This window comes from Castor canadensis, chromosome 13 (genome assembly GCF_047511655.1).
Source record: "Castor canadensis chromosome 13, mCasCan1.hap1v2, whole genome shotgun sequence".
NCBI classification, from domain to species: domain Eukaryota; kingdom Metazoa; phylum Chordata; class Mammalia; order Rodentia; family Castoridae; genus Castor; species Castor canadensis.
In genome coordinates, this window is record NC_133398.1 from 4,603,670 (window position 1) to 4,631,573 (window position 27,904).

The window sequence follows — 27,904 nt, forward strand, 5'->3', positions numbered from 1 at the left end:
CACCCTCTTCTTTCACGCCTCCCCCAACATTGGCTCCCACCTCCAAACAGTGCCCTGTTTTACACTTAGGTCATTCATTCTTTTAGGTCTGGATTCCACCTATGAGCAAGAACATGTGCTTTCGTCTTTCTCAGCCTGGCTTAATTCGCTTAACAAGATGATTTCCACTTCTATTCATTTTTCAGCAAATAACATAATTTCATTCTTCTTTGTGGCTGAGTAATACTCCACTGTGGATATATGCCACACTTTGAAAGAATGTTTTTTTAATGAGAATGAATGTCCACCGACAGGTGGATGTGTAGACTCAGTTATGTTTATGCAATGAAATATCATTTGACCATTGGGAGGAATGAAATACTTATGTACAGTGCAGGGCACATGGACCTCGAAAACATGACACAGGTGAAGAGCCCCAACGGAAATGGTCACATATTGGATGATTCTTTTTCTATGAAATATCTAGAAAGGCAAGTCCAGGAAACAAAAGGCAGATTAGTGGTTAGCACGGGCTACCTAAAGGAGCGGGGGGTCTTCTGGGTAATGAAAGTGTCAAAACAGAGGTGCCAATTGCACAACATCAGGGGTGCACCAAATGCCACAGAGCCGTGCACTTTAAAATGGCTAATAATTTGAGCACGATTGTCTTGTCTCCACGTGCACAGCAACTGCTAAGATAAGTTCCCGAGGAGTGGGAAATGATGCAACATAAATTATAACAAGTGTGTTTTTTCTGCTGGGTAAGTTTTGCCAGTTAGGACCCATCAGATGCAAAAGCCATCTGTCCAGGTGAGGCCAGTCTCGTCCTCATCCGTCTCCCCTGTGATCCATCCTTCCTACCTGGCTTCCTGCAGGCTTGCAAACTCCTCAGGGAGGGAGGGCAGAGCATGTGGGTCTTCTCTGCATTCTCAGTACCTACATTGGCTCCTGGCACACAGTAGGTGCCAAATAAGTGAGTGGCAGCCAGCAGCTGAGCTTTACATACGCTGCTTCAGGCCATTCTGGTGCTTCTCACACTTGACTACCTGGGACCTTTTTAGATCTGGGGTAGGGGCTGAGGTTCTGCATTTCCATAAGAATCTGAAACCAGAGTTTTAGGCCCCAAATGCCAGGGGTCGACATGTCAGTCCGGTCACTCACTCCTACACGCCAGATAAAGAGACAGTAATGGTAAGGGCAGAGAAAGGTGTACTGCCTGACATGGCATGTCATGGGAAGACAGAAGCTCAGTTCATCTTCTGCCATCTTTGGGGTACAGACATGAGCCTTAGCTTTAAGTAGAGGAGACACTTGGGCAGATGGAGAGAGGTGTGCAGAATCAAACAGTCCTGGTTAAAGTGTGGCTTGGTTGATTATTAGCTCAGTTCTGGTGGAGGGTTCCAGAGAAGCTGTCATGGCTGTCATCACTTGAGGGGAGCAATCTGGTTCCCCTGAGATGGTCACCCCTGCTCCGAGGCAAGGCAGGTGAGGAGGGCTGGTGATGACTTCAGATCCAGGAGACTGTCCTCATTTCTGGGGTGATATGTCCTGGGAGGCTCACTGTTGCTCAGGGGTAGTTTCAGTCCCTTGTCATAAACATATTATCCATCAGTCCTGTCCTTCCAGAATTCCAAGGTGACCACACAGTGAATGGCTTAGAACAAGGACAGATATAAAATGGAGACAGAGAAGCCAAGCCTTTCTCCTGCTTTTAGTTAGTCCGAAGGCCCAAGGAAAGAGTCAGTGCTTTTCAGCAAAAGCAGTTTAGGCCCCCGTTACAAACTCAGGGGTGTGCACACGTGGAGGAGCAAGTGTCCAGGCATGCTAAGCCCCAAGCCCTGTTTTTTAGAAAAAAAAACAAATGGGTTTCCAGTGTCTGATTATTTGAACCCTGACTGTTTGACTTCCCGTAGCTCAGCTCACCCTTTCTCCTCGCAGGGAGGCAGCCCGAGCACCTCTGTGTTGTTACTCGGAGAAAAATGATTAATGTAATTGGCAGCTTTTTCCCGTGATTCCAAGGTAAGCTGTCATTTCAAGGAAAACACGTCCACTCCAATTCACAACCCTCTGTTTTCAGTGTTTTCTTTGTGTGGCAGGAGGAGGGGGCGAGGGAGTCTGTGGCCCCCAAAAGAAATATGCCATTCTTCTCCCTTTGTGTTTCCGAGCGTGTAAACTCAGCTCGAATCACAGCTAATAAATAGGTCATCTTGTACTTTCAAAATAAAAACACACCGTATTTCAGCAGAATAGCAGCTGTACATTAAAAAGCTGTCAACTTCACTACAATTTCCCTGAACCCCGCACTGCAGAAAGATACCTTGTCACTCAGAGTTGAGCGCAGTTTTACTGAAATATCTCCTTGTCTGCGTAAATAATGAGCAGAATTGCATGAAAATATCTGGCCCGAAGCCTCCCTTCCCCCCCACTCCCAAGGAAATGGTATGCAAATGACAGATTTGCAGGGCCTGCTTTCTAACCGTTCACTTTGAAAACAAAGATGGGTGGTCCCCCCACCCCTGGCTTTGTGAATTTATTGAGGGGCAGAGGAGCAGGGAAGGGGCATGGAGAGATAGGGTGATGTCCAAGTCAACAGGAGTCTCGGCACACTTGAAGTCAAGGAGGCTGGACTGTCATTCAACAGCTATTTCGGGAACACACAGGTGGCATCAGAAAGTGCCGTTTATGGGATGTACTTGCTGAAGAAGAATGGTCCGAACCTGACAAGGGTTTATGTAAAATACGGCCAGTCCACACACATGCAGGTGAGGACCTAGGCTCAAGAACCACTCTGCCGCCCATAGTTGGTAGGATGGGTGCTTGTGTGTGTGTGTGTGTGTGTGTGTGTGTGTAACCCAGGGCCTCACACACGTGTTGCACACTTAACTACCGCTGACACCCCACATCTTATCCCATCGGTGAGATCTTAAAGTCCTTTCACCTCTGTGAGTCTCTGTTTCCCCATTCCCCAAGGACAACAGTAATCACGGTGGGCCTGACTGGTGGGACCAGATGAGATGATACTCACGAGGCATTTTGTAAATGCTCCACATGTCCACATGACGGAGACAGTTGCCATCATTTGTCATAGCTGGTCAATGATATGGTAGCAGTTATTTATCAAGAGGAGGGGGCTTTGGAATCCATTGAACACAAGTTCCAAGTTGCTATCTTGGCTCCACTATTCACTAGCAGTGTGACTTTAGGCAAGCCTTGGTTTCCTTATCTGTAAAATGGGGATAACTATTGTACCTCCTCTGTGGGATCTAGGGGAGAATGTGAGCAGAGAAGGCATGCCAAACCAGTGTCTGGCCACACCAAGGGCTCAGTCAACGTGAGCTGTTACTGATATTACTGCCACTGCTGCTGCTGTCATTACTGGTGATGCTGCTGGCACTGATGACAAGGACGACAATGTTGATGGCAACAATGATGGTGATATCAACACTGACGACGACGATGGCATGATAACGTCAATATTGACGATGTATTGATGAGGACAAGGCTATTGATACTATGATAGTGACAGTGACATGGATGAGTAAGGTAGTGTGGCAATAATGCACTGATGAAGAAGATGCTGGTGATGGTGATAGTGACACTGATGAGAATCATATGACAGTATCGCATCAATGGTGTGTCAATGTAGGTGATGACAATGATGGTGGTGATGGCAACACTGATGACGAAGACGATGGTGTGATGATAATATTGACATTGATGATGATGTGTTGATGGGGTGGTTGGGTGACCATAATAATGACACTGACGATGATGTGCTATCCCCCACTCGTCCCTGAGTGGTGACCCCAACCAGTGTGCCACAGGATCAAAGAGTAAGAGAGATGCTGACTCTGGACACGTAGGCTAGGGCGTCAATCCCAGAGAAGGAGCTGAAGCGGTACGGTAACAGATTTATCCACAAACAGCTGGATTTCAGCCCAGAGCTCAGAAGTGGGAGGGAGGAGGAAGCTGCCTGAGTTGGCTTAACACGGAGCATCTAGGAGGAGGGGCCAGAGCCAGTGATTCAAGCAAGTGAAGAAACAGAAATGCCTTCCTGGCTTAGCAGTTTCCATCTGTGTGCTTCCTATCCTTTCTTTGGGACCCAGGGCCAGGCATAGTACAGAGTGTGCCTGCACTGTGTTCAACTTCATTTTGAACTCAGAGCCTCACACTTGCTTGGCAGGCGCTCTACCACTTGAGCCACTCCACCAGCCCTTTTTATGCTGATTGCTTTTGAGATAGGGTCTGGGTTTATGCCCAGTCCAATTGGACTGCAATCCTCCTATTCGTGCTCCTCCATATAGCTGGGATGACAGGCACGTGCAACCAAGCCCAGCCATTGGTCGAGACGGGATCTGCTGAACTTTTTGCCTGGGCTTGCCTAGTACTGGGGTCTTCCTGATCTCTGCCCAGAATTACAGGCTTGAGCCACCATGCCCGGCATCATGTTCAACTTCTTTCTAAGCCTTTAGTTAGGAATCTTGGTCATATTTACCACCCAAAAAAGTAAAGGAAAACTACAGGGTCCTCTCATCCCTAGATTTTGGTGCGCCATACTGATTGCACACATTCGAGACTTGAGCGAAGCTAATGATGTACAAAGGCGGTTCGTGTCAGCTCACCAGAATCAATCATTAAGTCTGCAGGAGCTTTGCAAGCCAGTTGTTAAACTCTGACATTACTAAAACTTAAATTACTTACAGTGAACTTATAATCAAATAAATTACATTAAAAACAAGGCCATAAATACTCAAATATTATCACTCTTAATTATCTTACCACATAACTTACTGTCACCTACACTCTCGCGATTTACCTGCATCTAATATGTACATGGTGAAAAGCCCACATAGCCATTCTCCACACTCAGAGTGCTGTTTCTAAGATGCAGAAATGATTATGTCCTTGAAGGGTTCCCACTGGGCTTGGACAAAGTCCAAATCCTACCATACCTTCCGAGACCCTTCCTCCAGCCCTATCACTTGTCACATCCTGATCTGAGCTTGAACCTGCAAGCTCTGCTCCTGGAATACACGCCATCTTTCCCTCTTGGGCCTGAGCCCATGCTGTCACCTATGGTCAAGAGGCCAGGAGGAAGCCCACAACTCAAGAGCAACGTGATACAAGCTAATTGTATAGCAACAGCTAAACCAGACCCAACTCTTGAGGACACAACAGCAGGCATTTTCGTCTTTTTATGCATTTGCTTTTTTAAATAGGCAATGCACATGGTACAGAATTTAGAAGATACACAGGGCGTAATATGAACCCCTTTTTCCCAAAGAGGCAGTCTTTATCTAAACTTCTATTATCTGCAAAACAGAAAAGAGCATAAATAAGGGCGGGGAAATTACTCTGGAATATCCACCCCCTGCACAACTGTCACACCTTGTATTACTCAGAGTTTCCTTCTAGACTCTGCTCACCAGCAAGAATGATATTTGAAAGCTGTGACCACACTAGATAAAGGAATAACTGTGTCTGGCACCAATCAACACATCACGAGCCTTTTCCCATCACCTGAAGTGCTCACAGGGATCACTTTTAATCTCTGTAGCATTAAAATTGCCAACTCTAGAGCGAGGTAGAATGTGTATAAGTGATTGTTTTGGGGTGCATTCTTTTCTGAATGTCTTACACAGGTTGCTCTGCATGTATCTCCATGCCATGAGAAAGGGGCAGAGCAAATCTTTTTGAAGCAAAGGTGGAAAGACTCGTTTAATAGATTTGGATGAATTGATGAATTCAACTTTATTTGGCCTGACCGTACTTTAGTTGGTTGATATTGCCCCCCCCAAAAAAAAAAAACTTGTATGTTCCAGAACCTGTGACTATCACCTTATTTAGAAAAAGGATAAGAATCTTGAGATGAGATCAGCCTGGATTATCCACCTGGGTCCTAAATCTAATGACAAGTGTCCTTATAAAAGGGATTAGGAGAAGACAGACACAGGGGAGAGGCCTTGTGACCACAGAGGCAAAGACCAGAGAGATGCAGCCACAGCCAAGGCCCACCTGGAGCCAGGAGAAGTCGAAAAGAGGCAGGAAAGAGGGATGGAGTGTCGCTCAAGTGGAGCACACCTGCCTAGTAAGTTGGAGGCCCTGAGTTCAAACCCCAATACTGCCACACACATCCCCCCCAAAAAAAGATAGGAAGGAGCCTCCCCTAGAGCCTCCACCTCAGCAGCACTTCTGACCTCCAAGACAGTGAAAGAACACATTTCTGTTGTTTTGAGCCTTCACGTTTGTGATGATTCATTCTGACAGATACAGGAAATGAAAATGAATTCACCTACCAAATCTGTAGCCATAACTCTCTCCATCCCTGGGTTCTTCAGGGGAATAAGCACCTGCTACCGGCCCCAGAGCACCTGTTACGCAAATCCCCTCCAGTAACAGAGCGCTCAGACTCCCCCGCAGAAAAACACCACCTGGGTAACCTACGAGGAGCTGAACCTTTTGTTCTTCACTTTTCTGTTGCCAACGAAGTCATTAGCTGAAGTCACCTGCATTTTAGGGAAAGGGACGGGGTTGAAATGAAGACAGAGCTCTCTGGGATGAGGTCATGCTGGGCTCTATTAAATGCCATATTAATTAAATTCATGCCATCTTGGCAGAACCAAATGCTGATGAGATAGATGTTAAGTCTGAGCCCAGCTCCCATCTCCCCAACCACCTTCTGGTGTCCATGAGGCACCTTCAACGTGACTGCCACCCACATGGGGGTGACACCTCTCATGAGCACACTGGCCTCTTGAGTGGGGTGGGGAGATGCACTGAAGAGGGAATCAGATTCCTTTCCCTTCTGTTTGGTTCAAAACCAACACGGGCTCATTCTCGAATTCTAAGAACTGTTGTTATTGACAACCAGAGATAAAATTTCTGAGCACTATCGATGTGCGTGCTGGAACGGTTCATTCCATGCAAAGCGGTGTTGAAGAAGAAGAGGGCTCTAACAAGTTTTGAAAACCTCTCTCCGTACCCCAAAATGGAGGTTAAAATAAGTAGGCAATCTGGTGGTGACATTTTCATTAGCCCACTCTCTCTCTCTGTCTTATTAGCCTTCACCGAGAGGAAGGATCGTTTTAATTAGCAGGGTTGAAAAGTCTTACTCAGGCTGCCTCCCTCCTGCTGTTCCTAGGATTACCCTGTCAGCTTATAAATACAATACCAAATCATCACAGCCCACAATGCCACCTCCCAGGCGACAGGAGAAAGGGGACCCGCCCCAGCCCATGTTAAGCATCTTTGAACAATGGTCTTTCTCTAAGTATTCAAGTCTGATTCAAACATAATATTGGGCTTTCCCAACAGCTCAATATCCTGTCAGAGCAATGTCCTTTTCAGCTTGGGACTAGCCATGTGTTCCCTCCTTTTGCCTTTTGTGCTCCAGGCTGCCGAGATAGAGCAGGCATCTGATGGTGCCACCATGCTGGTTGGGATGATGACTTCAAAGTCCCCATTTTGATTTACTTGTCACACAGAAAGACCGGCCAGAAACAAGCCCGGAGCCCCTGATGGGCTCCTATATCTGCTTCTGCTGCTCATAGACATTCGATAGCGTGTGCCATTGACATGATCACCTTGCAATTACAGAATTGTACGTTCTGGTATGTTCCTTCTCAGTGAGGCCAAATTCACAGCTTCCACCCACCTGTGTGCGAATCTGTACCTTCCTTCACCGAGAAAAGCCTGTCTTTAAATCTTAAAATGAAGGGGTGTTGAGTTGAGTTGCAAATAAATCTTGACATGCATAGGAATGCCAAGGCTGGTATTTACTGGGGCGCAGTCTCTCCGGTACTCATTAACTGATTGTTTACTCGCACATTCGACAAGCATTTATCAAGCACCTACTTCATGCCAAGGGCTGAAGTCTCTGGGGACAGAAAGATGAAGAAGACCTGATTCCTACTCACAAGGAACCCACAAAACAGGCATTTTCATGTACACCAATGACAGAAATGCACACAGGATGTTACAGAGGCAAAGGTGGGGGACTCAGTTCAGAGTGAGGTGGAGTCCAGAAAGACCTCCAGGGGAGAGATATGAGAGCTGGCTTTTAAGAGATGGCCAAGGAATGGCTACATGAGGCCAGAAGGGCACAGAAGGGAGCAGAGAAACAGGGTCACAGCCTGCCCACAGGCGGCAATGGGTTCCCACTGTGTGGGTGTCTATCCTCACAGAGGTGTCAAGGTAGGTACCACCTAGCACAGTCAGCCCATGCAGAGTGATGAGGAATGGGAGTCCATATGGGGCTTGCCAGACTCGCAAGTTGGGACTAGTGACAAAAAAGAATACAGTCAGCTCTTTGTATTCACAGGTGGTATGGCCATGGATTCAACCACCCACTGACAGAAACATTGGGAGGGGTGCAGAAATACTGGGTCTGTACTGAATGCATACATTTTTTCTTGTCATTGCACAATATAGTGTGACAATTATTTATGTAACATTTATATTGTATAAAGTGTAATAATTTTTAAAGTATTATAATTGATTTAGAGACGATTTAGGGTGTATGGGAGGATTGTGTAGATCAAACGCACACACTATGTACGCCAGGTCATGTAAGGGCCTGGGCATCCATGTATTTCGGCATCCACTGGAGTCCTGAAATCACCCCTACAGGTACCTAGAGCTGACTGTGATCACAATCAAGCCACTGCCACTTGTTAGGCCCCTGCCACTTACCTACCAAGCTCTGCACTTGGCCGTTCACAAATATTTATCTCCTTTAATCTCTGCAACACCCCGTGCTGAAGGTAGTACGTATAGACAGGGAGCTGAGGGTTGAAGAGGTAAAGCCAGTTAGTTGTCTGTGGCTCTGCAGACAGCAAGGGACAGAGGAAGATAAGGATGTAGACCTGTCCACATCCAAAGCCCATGTCCAAGTCCACAGGTAGGTCTGGCTTCCAGGAAGATGGAGTTGCTGGCAACCATAAATGCACCTCTTCCCCCTCAAAGCCCCCAGTCTCGCTTCACTTGTTGCCATGTGTCCCACCCCACATCCAGACTCACTTACATTGTGTCCTACTCCCTGCTGTTCTAATCGATGAAACTGGGTCAAGGTCTCTGTTCCTGACAAGAAGTCAGTGACCACCTGAATTGCTTTCTTTGTGTATACTGTTAGTTTTTTCTGTCTGATTTCAAAAACAGTCTTTATTTTTGGTCATTAGCAATTCGACTCTGTGCACAGACGTGGTTTTGCTATTTTTAAAAGAAATCTTGCTTGGAAGTCACTAAAATGTATGTTTTTGAGAAAAATGTAGGGAATTGTTTGTTATTATTTTGACACTTCATCTGCCCACTTTTTTCAGTCTTTTTTCTCTCTTCCTCAGCTGGCTAATTGCTACTGACATATCTTCAAGTTTATTGACTCTTCTGTTTCCTAGATTCTGCTGTTGAGCCCATTAAGTGAATGTTCCTTACAGAACTGTATTTTCACTTCCTCGATTTTCTCTTCATTCTTACTCACTCTTTCCCCATCCTTTGTGTCTTGAGCATAGTTACAAAAGCCACTGAATTCTCGGTCACTGGGCTGTAGGTCAGTGGTAGATTGCTAGCCAGACATGCAAGAGGCCCTTGGTCTTGATCTCCAGCATCACAAAAATAAATGAACAAAATTACTTCTTGGTTGCCATTTCTAAATGTGACAATGAGGTTTGTCTCAATAGCAAGTCTTTTTACTTCTGAACGCATCGTGTTTTCCTATTTCGTTGTGTTGTGTCAAGCCGTTTTGAAGTGATAATTACCTTAGGCATTGTGAGTGCTACATAGGGACTATGGCTTCTGTTATATTCCTTCTAGAGCTTGTTTTGTTTTATTTGTAAGAAGTTCCCTTGGGTGAACTCAAATTGCAATATTTGCTTCTTCTGCAACGAACAGCAACTCTAATCCAAGGTCAGTTATTTGAGTTCTCATCGTGCTTCTTAGTCCCATTTACCTGGGACTCAGGAATCATCTGGTAACTTAGGGTCAGTTTATGTACTGAATTTGCATTTCCCTTCTTTGGGGTTTTTCCCTCCCTTTCCAGTGTATAGTTTCCCCAAACTCTGTCATCTGGTTCTCAACCTCAGGGCTGGTAGAGTCATCGGGTTCCATCAGAATTCAGCACACACTGTGAAGCACTGACTGCAGCCTGACTTTCAGCTAAATGCCACTGTTTTTTTTGAGGCAAGATCTCACTGTGTAGCCTAGGCTGGCCTCACACTCCTGAGACTCCTGCCTCCACCTTCCAAGTACTGAGGTTACTGGTGTGTGCCACTACACCCAGCTTGAAAGTTTTTTTTTTTTTTTTTTTTTGGCGGTACTGGGGTTTGAACTCAGGACCTTGTGCTTGCTAGGCAGGCACTCTACCACTTGAGCCACTCCACCAGCCCTTTTTTGTGTTGGATATTTTGAGATAGGGTTTTAAGAACTATTTGGTCAGGCTGGCCTCGAACCATGATTCTTCCAAACTCTGCCTCCTATGTAGCTAGGATTCCAGGCATGAGTCACTAGTGTCTGGTCAAAAGTTGTTTTTAAAACAGGAAAATCATCACCTGTTGTCCTCTCCTTTCATGTGTTGACAGGTTCATGTGCTTGCTGTGTCTGCCTGCATTCGTTCGCCTTCCAGTGTAGTGTGTGTGTATGGATACACATACATATACAGATACATATCTACATGTGTATACATATGTGTACTGTGTGCATGGGATGGTATGTACGTATACATATATATGTGAGTGTATGTATATTCCATAGTTTCTAAGTTTTCTCTCTCTGGGGGGGTTGGTGGTCTGACGGGGCTTATAAGCCATGTCCAGAAAAGGAGTAAGGCTTGCTGCTGAGTAAAGAAGGCTTGCCATGGCTCTCTGTCCCTTCTGCGACACTGACTGAAGTCTCAGTTGTGTCTGGGACGGGGGCTTCCTTGGCAGTCTGGTAGGAAGCATGGGGACAGAAGGGCTTCCCTTCAGATGACAGCAAGGTAGCTCTGGTCATTAGGAAGAATGGAAACAGTCCCTGCTAAATTGAACCTATGAGTGAATGCTAAAGAAGTTACTGTAGCTCAGGCCATTGGAGGTGCCACGGTAACCAACGGAACCTGTGTGTTCCAAGCAGAGGGTGGAGAGGTGCGTGTGGCGTGGAGACAATACAGTGCAGGTGGGAACAACACACACTTGAGTGCTATTGGGCCATTTGAAAGGTGCAGAAGAACTTGTGAGTTAGGCAAAGACCAGATCACAAAGAAATTTTACCAAGTTTTTCAGTCTAGATTATGTCATGTAGGTGATGGAGGGTCACAAAAGATGCCAGGCTTGTACTGTAGCCAGTCAAGAACAAAAGGGCCATAGTGCATGTACCTCTTGTTTACTGTATTACCTCCCAGTCTATCACCAGAGACCTTTACACCACCAGTGCACTTGGCCACTCGTTCTTTCATACACCTGCTGATCCTTTTACTTAAGAAATATGATTGCCCACTCTGTGCCACACAAGCCAAAAACTTGAAATAAAGAAGTGAAAAAGCCAAGTGTGGTGGTACATGCCAGTAATCCCAGCTACCTGGAGGCAGAAGTAGGAGGATTACAGTCTGAGGTTAGTCTGGGCAAAAGTTCCAGGCCCTAAACAAACTAAAAGCAAAAAGGACTGGGAGTGTGACTTGCATGACAGAGTCCTTGACTAACAAGCTGAAGACCCTAAGTTCAAACCCCTGTACAGACCCCTCCAACAAGGTGAAAAAGATGCAATCTTTGCCCCAGAGATACTCAATATCAACTGCACGTGGAAAAACACAGAAATGGACCATTTCAACAGCATGCAAAATGGCAATGGTGGGCCAGGTATGTGGTGGCTGATCCTGTAATCCCAGCTACACCAGAGATGGAGATCAGGAGGATCAAGGTTCAAGGCCACCCTGGGCAAAAAGTGAGCGAAACCTCATCTCAAACAATAAGCTTGGCTTGGTGGCATAAGCCTGTCATCTTAGCTATGTGGGAAGCTGTAGGTAAGAGGACCTTGGTCTGGGGCCAGCCCTGGACAAAAACTCAAAACCCTGCCTGAAAAGTAACTAAAAAGCAAAAGAGGGCTGAAGATGTGACTCAAATGGTAGAGCACCTGTCTAGCAAGCACAAAGCCCTGAGTTCAAATCCCAGTAGTTCCAAAAAAAAAAAAAAACATGAAAAGGCAGGGACGTACACAAAGAGCTGGGAAATGAAGAGGCATTTTCAGGGGAAGAAATTACTTGAACTGTGACTTAAAGAACCTGTAGGAACCTTCCAGGTGCACAGAGAACTGGGAGAGAGATGAGAGAACGTGTGAGTGAGGGCATGGTGGGAAGCTGTAGGGAGGAATGTTCAGGCAGGAATGCAGAAACAACAAACCATCAAACATTTGCTGAAAGACAGACAGACACCTGAAAGAAGTACTCCAAAACAAGCCATGACCTGCCTCCAAACACTTTACATCTCCTTCCCTATCCACAGATACACGAGTCCTGCCAAACCTACCTCCTAAATCCCCCTCCAATCTGCCCATTTGTCTCTGCCTCCCTGTCACGCTTGAAGGGCTGCATCTCACCCAGACTGCTTCCAAAGTCCCCATGGAGTGCCCCAGGATGTTTGGGCATCCAATCTGCTCTCCACCCTGTGCTCAGATGGGCCTCTTCCAAATGCCAATTTGACCTCTAACTCTATCTAGTTCCCACCCCAGCTTTAAAGGCCTTCACTGGCTTCCCCGTTGCTCTTAGGCTAAAGGTCAAACTCTCTCACCAGCCTCTACCAAGGGGCTGCATGGTCCAGACCCAGGGAGACCCCGTTCTCTTCCTCACACCTTTCTCTCCCACCTAGCGAATCCTCACACTCTCACTCTCCAACCCACACAGGGTTCTCTGCACACACTCTTCCAAGTTCCCGAGTGCCGGGTTCCTTCCGCTCCTTCTCCACCTGGCCCCTGCCACACCCATGCTTTCCCCAGATTAACTCAAATCTCAACTCATTTTCACTTCCTCCAAAAAGTCTTCCCTCACCTCCCAATTAGGTGACCAGGAACTTCTTCATTTCATCACAGTTACCATCTTACATGTATTTGTGGTTCTTTGACGAATATTCGTCTGTCAACAACACACAAAGATTCCACAATGACAATGACCATGCCAATTTTTGCTCACCACTGCCTTCCTAATACCTAATCCAGTGCTGGTACACACACGGGTAGTTCCTAAAGAACTTTTCAACTAAAACAATGGACCGATGTATGCATGGCTGGCTGGCTGGATAATGAGTAACTCTGGGAAAATAAAAGAAGTATGTTGAAGAGTCTACCCTTAAGGAGTATCTTACAGATGGTTAGTGATCCAAGTTAGTTATACATAAGACCAATAACCAGCCAAAAGTGCCAAAAATGGCACAAAATGGGAGGTGAGTGGTCCTCACCGTGCTCTCAAGGAAACCACAGAGCTCCAAATGTTCTCTGTATCCACAGCCCCCTCAAGCCAGGGGCCTCAGGTGTTTACCCTATCACCCATACCACAACTCATGGAGCAGGACCAGGACCCAAGCCCAAAGCACTCACAAGTAAATGGGACATGGAGGCCAGTGGTTGTGTTACTGCTGACACAACCTTTTGGTGACAGGCACCTTTCGGAGCAAGCTGCTATATTAATGCAGCTTCAGAGATCCTTTATTTTCAGCCAAAACTTTAGGATCCAAGCTGTCCCAAACTGTCATCTTCTTAAATGATGACGTCACTCTGAGCGTGCTCAGGAGGGGCCCTGCCCCTTAAGTGCTTCCCTGTATGAATATGTATGACTCCCCAAATCAAATCCCCAAGCTTCCTTTTTTGGAGGAGCGCATTGCTTTGGAAATAACTCCATGCTCTCCTTACCTGGAAATAACTCTTTCTTCACTCTCTTATGACTTGACTGTGTGTGCTTAGACTTTGCACCCACCACGAGGCAAACCCATTGCACAGCTGGAGGTGAAAAGTGACACTAACCACCTTATGTGTGTGTGTGTGTGGATGGGTTTCCATATTGGACAGCGATGAGCCAACGGAGCCCTGAATGTGCACTGAAGGTCTCCAGCCTGGGGATGCCTGTCTCAGGTCCAGGACTATGTTTGCCAAGAGAATGGCTCCCGCTACAGCACCTCCCCAGCTATGTTTGGAGGGAAGTTCATTGCCAGGTGTGTCTCCTTCTAGTTAGGAAGAGTCTAACTCAGCAACTGTGGGCTGGGGGTTGCTAGAGAGTGTTGGGGATTGACCTGCATCTTCCCAAGGTTTACATGTTGGAGACCTAACTACAGCTACCTTAGAATATGACCTTATTTGGAAATAGTGTCATTGCCAAGGTAATTAGTGTGAGGTCATACTTGAGTAGGGTGGACTCCTAATCCCTAATCCCATGTGACTGGCATACTTATTCAAGTGGAGTTTAAGGCCAGGTATGGTGGTACATGCCTGTAATTCCAGAATTTTGGAAGCTGAGCCAGGAGGATTGCAAGTTCCAGGCCACCCTGATCTACAGAGAGAGACCTGACACAAAACAAACAAACAAAAAGAACGGGTGAAGGGCTCTGAACATGACACATTTCCAGGGAGAACGTCACCTGAAGGTAAAGACAGCATTCTGTGACAGACGCTTTCTTCCCAGCCCTCAGAAGCACCCGGCTTTGTCAATGCCTTGATTCTGGACCTCTGGTCTCCAAATGTGACACAATAAATACCTGTTCTCAAGTCACTCGATTTGTGATGGTTTGTTCTGTCAGCCTGGGACATCAACACATAGGGCAAAATTGCCAGATGCAAGGCCAGCAGTCCTGATGGAGGGGGTGGCTTCCATCTGGGTTGAGCTGGCCTGGAGGAAGGGGTGGGTGGGGAAAAGATTGAGTGGATTCTGGCCAAATAGCAGTGCTCACGTTGAAAAGTAAGCAATGAACAGGCTGGAAGGAGCGTCGCCACCTTTTTGCAGGACAGAAAGGCTTGTTGCACCAGGTGGAGGAACTGAGGCTTCCTGTGCTCTGCGGAGACCAGTTCCGAGTTGCCCAAACCTGGGCCAGGCTGGCCCACCTGCTCTCCACCCCCTGTAAATCACTGCAGGCTTTTTACACTGATCAGTGCGTCCTGTATTAGGCAGTGTCTTCCCTATATTTAGATTAACAAGCAAGTAATGATCACCTTTGCTGATTTAGACGGTGTCATTTGAAGAAATTATGGGTTCCATCCATCTTCTCCTTCCCCTTTCCCTCTGCCCTCCCTGAATTATTCCTGAGGAAGAAACCAATTAATAGTAGCTTGACTGCTGTAACGGCCTGCTGTACAATGTAGCAACGCGTAATGGAGTTTTAATTCCCCCATGGTGAGTCAATATTTGCTTTAAGAAAGAAAAATGTCACCATAAACCACTGCCCCAAATGAATTTGGTAGCACAAAGGGCGAAATGGTTTTTCCTTTCTCACAAACAGTGATGGAGGGCAGATATGGGGGTACGGGGATGGGTGGGACGGGGATCTTTACTCTTGGCAAACAGGGTTTCGTAAGGCTTTGCTGCTGCTTGGCTGGTGACAGTTATTAAATATTTTGCTTTGCAAATGCAGATGACTGTCAGAAACTCACCCACAGTTTAAAGGGTCTGAAGCAAAGTGTTTATAATACAGAAGAGCAACAATTTATTCCAGCCTTTTAACAACTCATGGAGAGTCAGGAAGGCGTGGGGGGGAGCGGGGGGCATCTAATTTCAGTCATCCCTGTTTGAAGACATTGTGATTCTTCCTCATTTCCTGGGGACCAAAACCAAACCCTACTTTTGGGTTTTTTTGTTTTGTTTTTTTACAAAATGTATGAGGTTTTTCAGGACCATGCGAGGTCCTGCATTCCTCTCTGTCTCGTGGTAAGTCTGTCCAAAAATTATATTGTTCATTCTGCTGAAAGATCCTTTCATTTCCTAACTCAAAGTTGGTTTGAAAAATTTGTCTTGCCAGACGGATATTGTATACTGAACTTGTCAAATCCTTTTTCCTGACACAAATAAAAGGTAACACTGGGTACAACGTGTAAAACAGCTCTGACAAGACAGGAAAGGAAGACAAAGAAATGCACGAATTTTGAGTCTCTCTGATTCAGCAGCTGGGATGGGGGAGGAGGGGTCCCCGCAGAATGACTGGCCCGTGTGTGAATGCTTCAGGTAGCAAATTGAACAAGTCTCTTTCATGTGGATTTTCAAGAGCATAATGACCCTGTCTCCAATTAGCCAAAACATGACAAAATTTCAACTTTTTTTTTTTGCAAGAAAAGCTGGCAGGGAGAAGACCGCCTGAGTGACAAGTCTCTTCATTCAAAACTTTAAGGGTGTGCCGTGTGGCTGTAATTACTATTCTAACACAGCGGGAAATTATTCCGTGTGTGTTTAAAAATAAATAAGGTAAATGATCACCTTTTCATTAAATCTGCTCTCATATGGTGTAAGTGACTTTTTTCCTATTAAAATTGTTGATTGAAGGCTGTTAGCTGTTTATCAGTTCAAAATTACATTTCGCTCTCTTAGGGGCTGCTGCCTTGAAAAGTCACACTTGGTGCCTAGTTAGTAGCAAGAAAAGACTCCTAAAACTGCAATTTCAGAGACAGAGGGAAAAAAAAACCCGTAAGCAAGAACCCCAGACTGCACCTCCTCATCCCCAAAGGCATCACGCTTCTTTGTTCTGCTAAGAAAAATTAACCTCAATCTCAGCCCAGGGTCCCTAGATTGATTACCATAGTCATTTAAATACTGTAATCTCATTTTCAGCATTGGATAAGGGGGGGGGGCACTGAGTGGGGATTGGGGAGCGAGGCTGGAGAGAGAAAGGGAGCAAGGTGGGGGCAGAGAAAACAGAATAAATTATCTGACAAAGGGAATCGGGCCTTTCTGCTCACAGAGCCTATTTCAGATCCTTCCACTTGGTTGGAAAAGTTGATGAAGTTTAAATGAAGCAGAATTAGAACCTCAGGCCGCTGAGTATTGACGGGGGGCTACACAAGAATGTGCAATTCAATAGCCCGGGTCTGAGATAGCCTGGCTGAAAACAGGGAAAGGCCTAAATGGTCTGATCTTCAATGGTATAGGACATCCACACTGACAAGACAGGGTAATGAGTTAGTCCAGATCAGTCCTGTTGGTTAAAGAAATTAATCCCTCCTGCCGCCCTGAGCCGGGCTTTGATGCTTATTGTGTGGGCCCCTGTCCCAGTCTATCTAAATGCTAACTAACTGTGAGGGTGAGCGGACTGTGCTTTTCATTGCTGGTGCTAATCTGATAACAATTTGCTCTCTCTGATTAGGGAGGTGGGGAGAAGAAGGGGCCCTGGGTGGGAAGGGATGGGGGGGAGCCTCTCTTTGAAAGGGTTGAGGCCATTCTCGTGGGCCTGGATGGAAGAGTCACTCCAAGACATCCCGCTCACCGGTCCACAGATGCACACTTTTCAAATAACCTCAGGCTTCCTTGGGAACCCAAATATCCATGCTCCTTTTTGCTTTGTGTCTTGTTTCTTCATAACACCTAAGTGGTGTCACCAAAGGTGGTTCCAACCTGATCCCAGTGTCCCTCTCCTTTATACCATCCTTCACCTCCAAAGGCACCCAAGCTTATGCATCCAGTCTCTCACGTAGTCTAGCCTTGGTCCTCATCTAAAATGTCCTTCCTCCTCCTCTCAGCCTTTCAGCTAGGCTTTTCTGAGCCCCCCAAGAGTGTGGCCTTCTCTTTCTTCCTCACTTTTTCAACAATCATGCAGGTTTGGACCACACCGTTAGCCTGATAGTTCCAGCCCCGTGCAGTCACTTCCTAGGTGTGTGTGCATGTGTTGCTATATCTTATTTGTCCAAGTAGGCCATAATTCCTTTGAGAACAGAAAATGCCTCCCCAGGTGAGCGAGATCTCCAGAGAGCTGCAGACACAGACCATGTACGTGGACTGGATTCTTTGTCCATCAGGGCAAAAGAGTCTCCTGGAGTAACAGGCAGTGTCATACAACATGAATTGAGTGTGACAAATGTTGGGCTCAGACCACAGTGCCAGCACCATTTGCCTTCTGTGTGGCCATGGGAGTGTTACTGAGTCTTCCCAAGCTCCAAAGATAGAATTCACAAAGTTAAGATACTGTTTGCTAATGATTTAGGGCCTGGGGGTGGGTGAATAGCTCAGTGGTAAAGCACTTGCCCAGCATGCATGAGACCCTGGGTTCCAGCCCCAGGAGTGCCAAAAATAAATCCATATAATTTAAAAAGAAAATAAAGAAAGATTTTGCGCTTGGGAGGCACTCCACAAGTGGGAGCCATTGCTGCCACCAAGTTCATTTGGTTTGTGCAGGGGTGTGACCCTGTACTTTGTAGTGACAGCTCTGGTTGGAAGCCCGGCTCCTCTGCGCATGAGCTGGATGGTGATACACAACTCGTGTGACTGCTCAAAGCCTCGGCTTCCCATTTGTAAAATGGGAACAATGGTCATAGCATCTCTAGGTTTGTTACAAGGACTTAAGGGCTATGATATGTCAGAAGGGCCAGCACAGTGTGTGGTCCAGGGTGATGCACTCCACAGTGTGTCCAAAGGGTCTGCAGCCAGGAGCTTCCTGGGAATCAGGACTCTGAGCTCAGCTTCTTCCTCCCACTCCCACTCCAGGAGAAGTCAGACCTTCGAGCTTCCCACGGCTAAGTGCTGCCTAAGAAAACTCCCAGCTCTCAGAAACAGACGCTTTCCTTTGGAAGGGGAGTTTTTAAAAGACATACTTAAACCTTCGAATTTATGCCCACTGGGCACCTAAAGAGAAAGCAAATTCTTCAGTGACTGTTTATAAAGGTTTTGGAAGCAGCTGCCAAGCCCAGCACTCAGCCCAAAGGGACCCCTCAGAACCGCGCCTGCAGGTTCTCTCAAACGACTTGGTGACAGTCTGGAGCGTTTCAGACTTGGGCTTGTTTAACTTGCAAAAAGTAAACAAATTGCAGTTGCTAACCTTAAACTATCTCTCACCGAGCGTCTCACTATCCAACCGTGATCCAAACATCCAGCCTGGGGCTGGTGGAGTGGCTCAAGTGATAGAGTGCCTGCCTAACAAGTGTGAGGCCCTGAGTTCAAACCCCTGTACCAACAAAAAAAAAAAAAAAAAAATCTACCCTGATAGGAGGGCAGGATGCAACAAACATGGTCCTTCCAGGAGTCAAACACAGTGACCTGCAGGGTGTGTGTGTGAGTGTGTATGTCTTTCTGTCTGTCTGTCCTGTATTGGCCAGTTACCCTCAGCATGGAGAGGAAGGCACGGGTACCACAGGCCCATTGCTGACTTTTGGGCCCTCAGGCCTTTGGGCTGTCCTGTCTCCTTTGCGCCCTGTGGTTGGGCCCCTGCAAGGGTCTCTGCCCTTAGACTTCCTATATGGACACCCCAGCACTTCCCTTCCACAGTGCTTCCCAGCAGCCCCTCCCCCACCCTCTTTTGCCAGCGCTCCAGGCTCCTCCTGGCTCACAAATCTCTTATTTTGCCTGAAAAGAGTCTCTCCCCTTGCCCACTCAAATGTGGACACACACACTCTGCTCCCAGCATCTCCTAACTGGCCGGCTCCACTCCAGTCAGGGGATCCCATCCTCCAAGTGGGAGTGTCCTCGTCTCCTGGCGGAGGGTCTCTCAGCACCCTGGACTCCTTGGCTGTGCTCATCCCTAACCAAGGAAAAGAGAGCTTACTGTCTCTTCTCCAGGACCTGAGAGCTGCCTGGCACAGGAACCAAGCAATTGCCCCAGCAGACATCCACCTAGCACAAAATAGCCCTCCAGAAACATTGTGCAAATAGTTGAATGTGCCAAGGAAGGGTGGACTCGGGGTGGCTCTCGGTAGGAAGCACGGCTGAGAGGCAGTGAGGGTCTCTCTTTGGCAAGACCCAAAGAGAATGTACAGTAGACTGTAAGCACATCAACTGCAGTTCCAGGGCCCGTGTGCAATGCTCAGTGAGTGAATGAACGAATGAATGACTCATAGCCTACGGAAGAACTGAGGACCCTCAAGTCTAGCAGTCAGGTGCATTCCCCACCCTACCATTGGGTGAACTATCCTTTTTCCCCCACTCCAAAGTTGACTTACCATGAAACAAATGCAGCTTCAATTCCAGGGCTACCCACTGTCATGGGGCCCTTCCAAGGCCTTGGATATCATTCCAAAATTATTTATTTTGTATTCTGCTTCTTAAGAAGGGACGCACTCCCCAGCGCCCTGCACACACCATTAATCGTTGCATCAAGATTTGGTAGAACCTGCTCTATGGAATTGCCACAGTGAAACCTGCTCGTGCTATCAATATATGCTAATTTTAAAGTAAAATAAAACTTAAGAAAAAGATTCGATGACAGCCAGCCGACTTTCTGACTCCTTCAATAGAAATGCCATGGCCGAAAGATTGCTTTTCTCCCTGCCTTTGGGGGGGCTCTCCATCTTTGTGGGAAGTTGTGGCCTCTGAGCTGGAGCTTTTGCTCCAGCAGTGACATGGCTTGGAGGCTCTGCAATCTGTTACAGATGGCCTGCCAGGCCTGGCAGCAGTGTGGCCTTCCCCTGAGGCCATACCTTGAAATTTGAGCATCCTCTTGCATTCTTCTGGACAAGACACAAAGGATTTTGGCCGGCACAAAGAAACTTATCTTGTATGCTCCTGAGTTCATTGGTCGCCCAAATATGTATTGTGTGGTTCATATAAAAGATCAAAAATCCCCTCTTTTGGGCTCGTTATGTGTTTCTCTGGTCCCTTTGATGGGCCCTCTGCCTCCCAAGCGCTGCTAGTCCTGACCTTTCTGCTCACTGACCCATGTCTGTCTCTTGACCGCCCCCTGATGTGCTTTTAAATTATTGGGTGGAAAATTACAGCTGTTTTCTTTATAAAGCACATTTATTTTGCTTCCCTGAAATGTGGTCTTTAGTGGCACAATGACAGCACAAGGTCTGTGACAGGGCTCTGGCCCACTGTGACTTTAATTTCTGGTGTACTGAATCAATTCTGTTTTAAATCTTAGATTAGTTCATGCAGAAGCAAGGCTTGGACACTGGTCAGTGATTACTCAACACCAGCCTCCGTGCCGATTTCTTTACCCCATGAATTATGGAGCCACACTGCAGAACAGCTGGAAACGCTTCTTCTTATTTGTTTAACTGTACAGTGGGTAAGGCTAGAAATAGACAAGTCACAGACAAAAGTTAGCAAACTTATGTAAACTACATCACTATCAGGAAGAAAATAGGGATTTTTTTTTTTTTTTTTTTTTTTGGTACTGGGGTTTGGACTCAGGGTCTTCATTTTGAGCCACTCCGTCAGTCCTTTTTGTGATGGGTATTTTCTCTCGAACTATTTTCCCAGGTTGGCTTTGAACTGTGATTCTCCTGATCTTTGCCTCCTGAGTAACTAGGATTATAGGCATGAGCCACCAGGGTCTGGCTAGTTTTTTGTTTTTTGGTTTTTTTGATGGTTCAGGGGTTTGAACTCAGGGCCTCATGCTTGCCAGGCAGGTACTCTACCACTTGAGCCATGACACCAGCCCTTTTTGCTTTTGTTATTTTTCTAATAGGGTCTCACTTTTATGCCTGTACTGGTTTGGACTGAGATCCTCCTACTTGTCCTTCCCTGCATAGCTGGCATGACAGGCCTGTGCCACTGTGTGCAGTCATTTGTTGAGATGGGGCCTTGTGAACTTTTTGCTCAGGCTAGCCTGGAACCATGATCCTCCTGATCGCTGCCTCCAAGTAGCTAGGATTACAGGTGTGAGCCAGAAAATGGGGAATTTAAAGTAGCATAGCCTGTCTGGGAGGAGGGAAAACAGAAGCAAAAAAATGAATAGAGAAGCAACTCAAACTAAGCCATTTTGTTTCTATAATTTTATATCAGGTTTTCATGAGACCATGGTGAACTGATAATGAATCCCCATGTGTTTCTGTCTTCTAGTTCAGAGCTTCCCTGATGACATTCCCTGTTGACATTTGGAGAAGATGATTCCTTGTTGAAGTGGGAGCCTCTGATTTGCGGAGCAGCATCTGTACCCTCTGCTCCCTAGGCACCAGCAGCTCCCCACCCACCTAAGGTGTATTAACCAAAAGCATCTCCAGACCTTGCTAAAAGTTCCCTGGAGTTCATTGGTCTACAAATACATATTGTTTGCCAAACTTTCCCTCTTAATGAAGACTCACCGATGTAATTCCAGAGTGTCGGAATCTTTTCCGTGCTATAGCATCTCATTTAAATTAGCTGTCCTTACAACCCAGACTAGACAAGGTAGTCTGTACTCAGACTCTCCAAATGAGAAACTCAAGCTCAGGAAATTAAGCCACATGCTCAAGACATGGGTGCTAGAACCCAGATGGTTTTCACACTTAACCAGGATCTACCTATCGGCTTGGGGATCACAGGCTGTGTCACATGGGGTGGGTGACAGTATTTTTCATTGACAGCACAAAGAGGACAAAACTTAAGCACATGATAGTTTCACTATATTTTATAAGTTTGAACATTTGCTTTAAGTCAATTGATAAAAACAAAAAGGTTGCTGTGAGGAGCATAAATATTTGCAGTCAGAACAACGGAAAATGACAAAAGCAGGCATGTATGAAGTGGCCCTTGGGCTGCCATGGCCAGACAGTGCATGGTCATCTCATGGGATCCTTACAACTCCCCAGGCCCAGAGAGCAGTGCTGACTATTTTCACCCAGTTTTTAAGTGGGGAGACTCCCACGTGGCAGGAAGAGAAAGTGGCCAAGCCAGAACTCACTCTGGGATCTGCTGACTCCAGAACCTGACATCTAAACCACTCAGCAGGCCTTTCTCTTCCCCTGAGAGGGAGCTGCAATTTTACATCTGCCTGTACAACCAACTAAGGATTTCTCTATTTTTCATGGTTGTCTGAAAACAATAGCAGCAGCCTCAATTCCTTTTAACAGACACTTTTCACTTAAAGTTGAATTGCCGCCAGTGACCAACAAACCATTGCTTTTTTTTTTTTTTTCCAAATACAAAAGTCAGAGCAGCATGCAATGGTGAGGGGCATGCCTTCCCTTGGTTTTGCTCAGCCAACCTGAGGATCTGGAGGCAGGAGGAGAGGCCACAGCCCTGTCGAAGGGTTGAACAGAGCCAGTGTTCAGGGACCAGGGCAGTGCTGTCCTGTATGTATGCATCCACCCGACCTGAAAGTCCCATGCTTGGTCACAGTCTTCACTGTCTGGGACATTTTTATAAGCATCCTAAACACAAGTGCAGAACAAACACCCCAAAACTACTGGACTCAAAGCATAATTAACGTGTTACTTGGGCCTAGGGTTAGTATTTCATGTAGAGTCGTATTTACTTTCTTTTGTACTTTTAAGTAAAGGTTAATCTTCTTGCCTTTTTTTTCTTTTTCTTTCTTTCTCTTCTTGTATTTTCTTTTTTTCTCTTTTTTGTGGTTCTGGGGATCAAATCCAGGGACTCTTGCATGCTAAGCAAGTGCTCTACCTCTGAGCTACATCCCAATCATGACACATTTTTAAAAAAGGCTTTTGGAATCAGATGTTTTATGAGACTTGTGCTGGTTCTGGAGACCACAGGACTGCAAGAGAAAACAGTTTTGAAATTTTGTCTATAGGGTCAGTATGAGTGAAGAAAACTTTATCAGAGGCTGGGCCTGGAGCTCAGTGGTAGAGCTGCATTGTCTGTCATATGCAAGGCCTGGGTTCCATCCCAGCACCTTAAAAAATAAATTAAAAAAATAATGGAAAAGCAGCCCGGCTTAGACAGTGAATACTTGAGCTTGGACTACTCTGGAAGGTACTGGAAGTGACCGCTGACTCATTCCGAATTCTTCTTGGGGGAATGGCCTTCCCACTACACCATGCAATATTCTGAGAGCCACGATGTCAGAGGGTGGTTGAGTTAATGGGAAGAACGTGAATTCTGAGCTCTTGTCTTCATGCTCCACAGCCAATGCACCCCTTCTTCAGAGGGACAAAGAGGAAGGTGGCTGGTGGTCAGGACAGATTGGGCAGCCCTGGGGTAGCAGTGAAAGGCCAGTAGGGGTACAGCTCTGCTCTCTGGAATAGCCTTGGTCCTGGGCGGGGTGGGGGGCTTGGGAGGGGGATTAGTTCAGTGATGAGGCCACTGCTCACTGAAGGATGCTACTGGGCACCAGGAAGGGGTAGGCTTTGATTTAAAAATGAGAAAAGAAAAGAACGGGCTGGGAACATGGCCTAAGTGGTAGAATGCCTGCCTAGCCCTGAGTTCAAGCTCCAGTACTGCAGGGGGAGAGAGAAGAGGAGGAGAAGGAGGAATTAGAGGAGGAGGAGGAAGAAGAGCAGAAGGAGGAGGTGGCAAAGACTAAGAGAGTTTCCAGAATAGATAAACCCACACCACTCCCAAGAAAAATGAAACCTACACTGGCCAGCCAAGACCAGACCATTAGGACGGTGAGCTCATTTTTAATTCCTTCCTAACATTTTATTCTGTCCTCTTTCGCTGTAATTGTGTTAAAGGGCTTGAGCAATCAGAGGCATATTCTCTTCAGTTGATTAAGCTTCACAGGGCGCTCAGACATAATAAAAACATGGACCACGCGGGCATATTTGTACAAGTGGGTTTTAGTCGGCCTGCTTTCTTCGCACTGTCTCTATGCGTTTATGATCACCAGCGTCAATATTTATTAGAGAGGTGAAGCTATTAGTGGGCCTGGTGTGGTTGCCTAATTTGGTAATGCATCCAATTTGAACATACTGGCTCTAAATAAATACTTCCTTGTGGTGATAATGGTAATGATCCCAGCAGTGGCACTGAGTCTTATAAACTAGAACTTGAGCTGGGATGAAAACCTACTAACTGAGGACCTAAGAAGAGCAGAATCACTCAGCCTCGAAGGGCTGGTTTTTCCAGGCTCCTCATCCCCGAGCTGAACCTGTTTTTTTTAACCTTCAGGGTCTAGTCCCAGCTCTGTTTCTCCGTAAAGTTTTCCCAGTCCTGCCCAGGATGCCTTCTCTCCAAATCTGAACCCTTCTGGGCAGTGTAGTTCACTGGAAAGCTCACAAGGGGTGACCCATGACATCATGTGTGTGTGTGTGTGTGTGTGTGTGTGTGTGTGTGTGTATTCAATCTCCCCAGCTAAACTACATAGTTAACTCCTTGTGGACAAGGGCTGAGTTCTAGACTTGTTTCTATGCTCCCAAGAGAGCTTGGGATGGTGCAGGGCACTTAGAAAACCTTTAGGAAGTATTTCTGGGCTGTCAGCATGTCCCAAGAAATCGGTAGAGCTCATTTTGGAAGGAATGTTGAGTGAAATGATTTTAGAATTGGTGTCATTTGTGAACATTCTGAACTGCCTATTATCTAGGAGGTAACCAAAATAGGTTGTTGTTGATTAATTAATGATGGGTTGTGGCCAAGAGCGTGGGACTGTAAGTCAGGAGACCTGTGTCTACCCCACTTCTGATACCAGGTCAGCACAGCAACTCAGGCGAGTCTTTCCTCCTGGCTGGGCCTTAATACCCTAAAACATGAAGTTGGATTAGGTGTTTGTAAGCTTCCTTCTAGCCCCTAATGCTGTGATCCTATGACTCTATTTTACAAATGCATGCACTTCTTATTTGTGACATAAACCCCTACAGAAAAACAAAGTCAGTAATAAATTATGAAAACATCGGGTGCCGTGATCATTTGCACTTTCTGAAAGCGCTCGATTCAATAAATTCCACCCCTATGCACAGTCTGCCTCTCCAGGTGATGGAAGACTCAAGGCTGTCAGTGGAGCAAACCAAGCAGTTTCTCCCCATAATTGTATTGACAGGACATCAGCCGAGTTCCGATGGCAGGAAGGGTGCACCCCTGACAGGTTTTGTGAGGGAGCCTTGAAGGCTATTGTCGCAGGATGTTATGTTGAGTCACAGGATTCTGGGGAAATGAGAATCAAGCAGGGAGAAGCTCGGTTTTTTTTCTCTAATTTTATTCTTCCCAGAGAGTCACATTGGAAGGAAAAGTGGGAGACTGCACTTCGCTTTCTAAAATAGAGGAGAAGCCCTTTCTAATGAAAACTATTTACCCCCTTTTTGTGGCCATATAAAACACTACCTTCATTTCAATTAAATCCCATGAAATAACCAGTTGCTTGGTTTTCAATGAAACCACAAGATATTGAGTGTTGGTAGATAAAATACCTGCTTGGATCCTGAGTTTTTCACTTTCCATTTGGTTAGTGTAGCATCTCGCAGGCATGTTCTTGAATAACGGATGTGTATATGTCCTGGAATATTTTACGTGTGCAAAACACCAGTGTTGGGTTTGTTTAGTGCCTCTACATTTTAAATGAAAAAAATGCTGATCCCATCTACCAAGGAAAACCATCTGAGCGACAACCTTCCAATATGGTGGGATAAATGACTATTTCTAAGGTGCTGTATTGCTTCAATAGAGATACAGCCATAGACAAAACAAAAATATGCTTCAGTTCCCATCACACATCTGAAGCCACCCGGAGCACAGGGCATCGCTGGCTTGTAGCATACACAATGAGGATGCCTGCACTGGTGCAGGGCTTGAAAATTTGGGCCAGTGAAAATGACAAACTACAAGGAAGGAAGCCACAAGCCACACTCAACAGAAACTCTAATGACGTTTTTAAAAGAGATTTTAATGCTATAGAACCTTAACTGTTTCCAAGATCCCCCCTTTTCTTAAAAGCCTGAATCTCCAACATTTCAGAATTCAAATTTCCTTTAAACATAGGAAACTGTTTGAGGTGGTCAAAAATAATGCTTGGCTGGGAATCAGTGGTCATCACTTCTAACACCGGCTCTGCCAGAACATTAAGTCCGGGCAGAGATAGCCTCGGTACATTTGTTTGTAAAGAGGGGTCGGAAAAGATAGCAGAACAGCTTCCTTTTCACACTCGGTGTCTCTGCCAACTTTTATTTAGGTCAGATTTCGATCAAAGATCTTATAGAAGTGGTAAATATTGCATGTGCACATCATCTAACCATGGCAGAAACTACCTAAGGCCGGTCAGAGAGAAAGGCTGCCCTGCCTGCTTCTGATAGGAGAAGGAAGCCCCAGGCTCAATGGCCACAGAGCTCGGGATGTAGACCCTGCTGCTTCCCAGGTCACCAGGGGTGCGCTGAAGACAGACCCCATTGGTGGGTCAGCCATCGCCTGTCCATCTATCCCTAAGCTCTTGATTCAGGTATTGAGGATGGAATTCTTTCTGGAGGCTGTCAGCTAGTGCCACCAAGAGGCCAAATGCTGTCCTTAGTATAGCCAGGAGATTTCGGAAAGCAAAAGGAAAAGAAAGAAAAAAAAGGGGTGGTGAGGGAGGGGATTTGCCTCTATTTCCACAATATTATATTTACACATACAGGAACATATTATACATATACACATGTATAAACAATAAACGTGAAATTTATGAGTATATATATATATATATATATATATATATATATGTCACTTGGAGTGGGATCAGACAATAATTGACTGTAGAATGACTCCATATTTAGCTAGGAAGGAGTTTCCCACTGGTAAAACTTGGGTAAAAGTAACGGCCTAACATCATAGCAGCTGTTCAAAAGTGGTAGACTTGATCCGATCCCAGAATGGCAAACTCCGACGGTCTGTGGAAACTGGCTCTTTTCGCCTAGAAGTGAAGGACCTTGTTCTACTTTGGGGCGTGTTAAGTCCTGAAGGTCTGGGACCCTCTCTGCAGCATCCTTCCTCCTCTGGGGAGCACAGCTCAGGGAAGGCGAGAGCAGAGTCAATGATTTTTTCAGAAGCCAATGAACTCAGCTAATTCTAGCCTAGCGTCAAGAAAGCCCAGGTTCCCTTTAGCAAAACAACGACAACAAATATACAGCCTCTGGCTCTAATCAGCTCCCGGAACCAGATAAATCATTGTTGCTGAATCCATGGTTACCACCCGCGCTCTCCCCTTCCCGCACCCGGGAAACAGCGCAT

At 46.2% G+C, this 27,904-nt stretch overlaps 1 protein-coding gene across 1 annotated transcript in view; it reads right to left on the reverse strand.

The window, feature by feature from the left end:
• Nucleotides 1-27,904, reverse strand: part of Cfap77 (cilia and flagella associated protein 77) — a 122,545-nt gene that overhangs the window by 93,635 nt on the left and 1,006 nt on the right. The gene's annotated exons all lie outside the window — the stretch shown is intronic.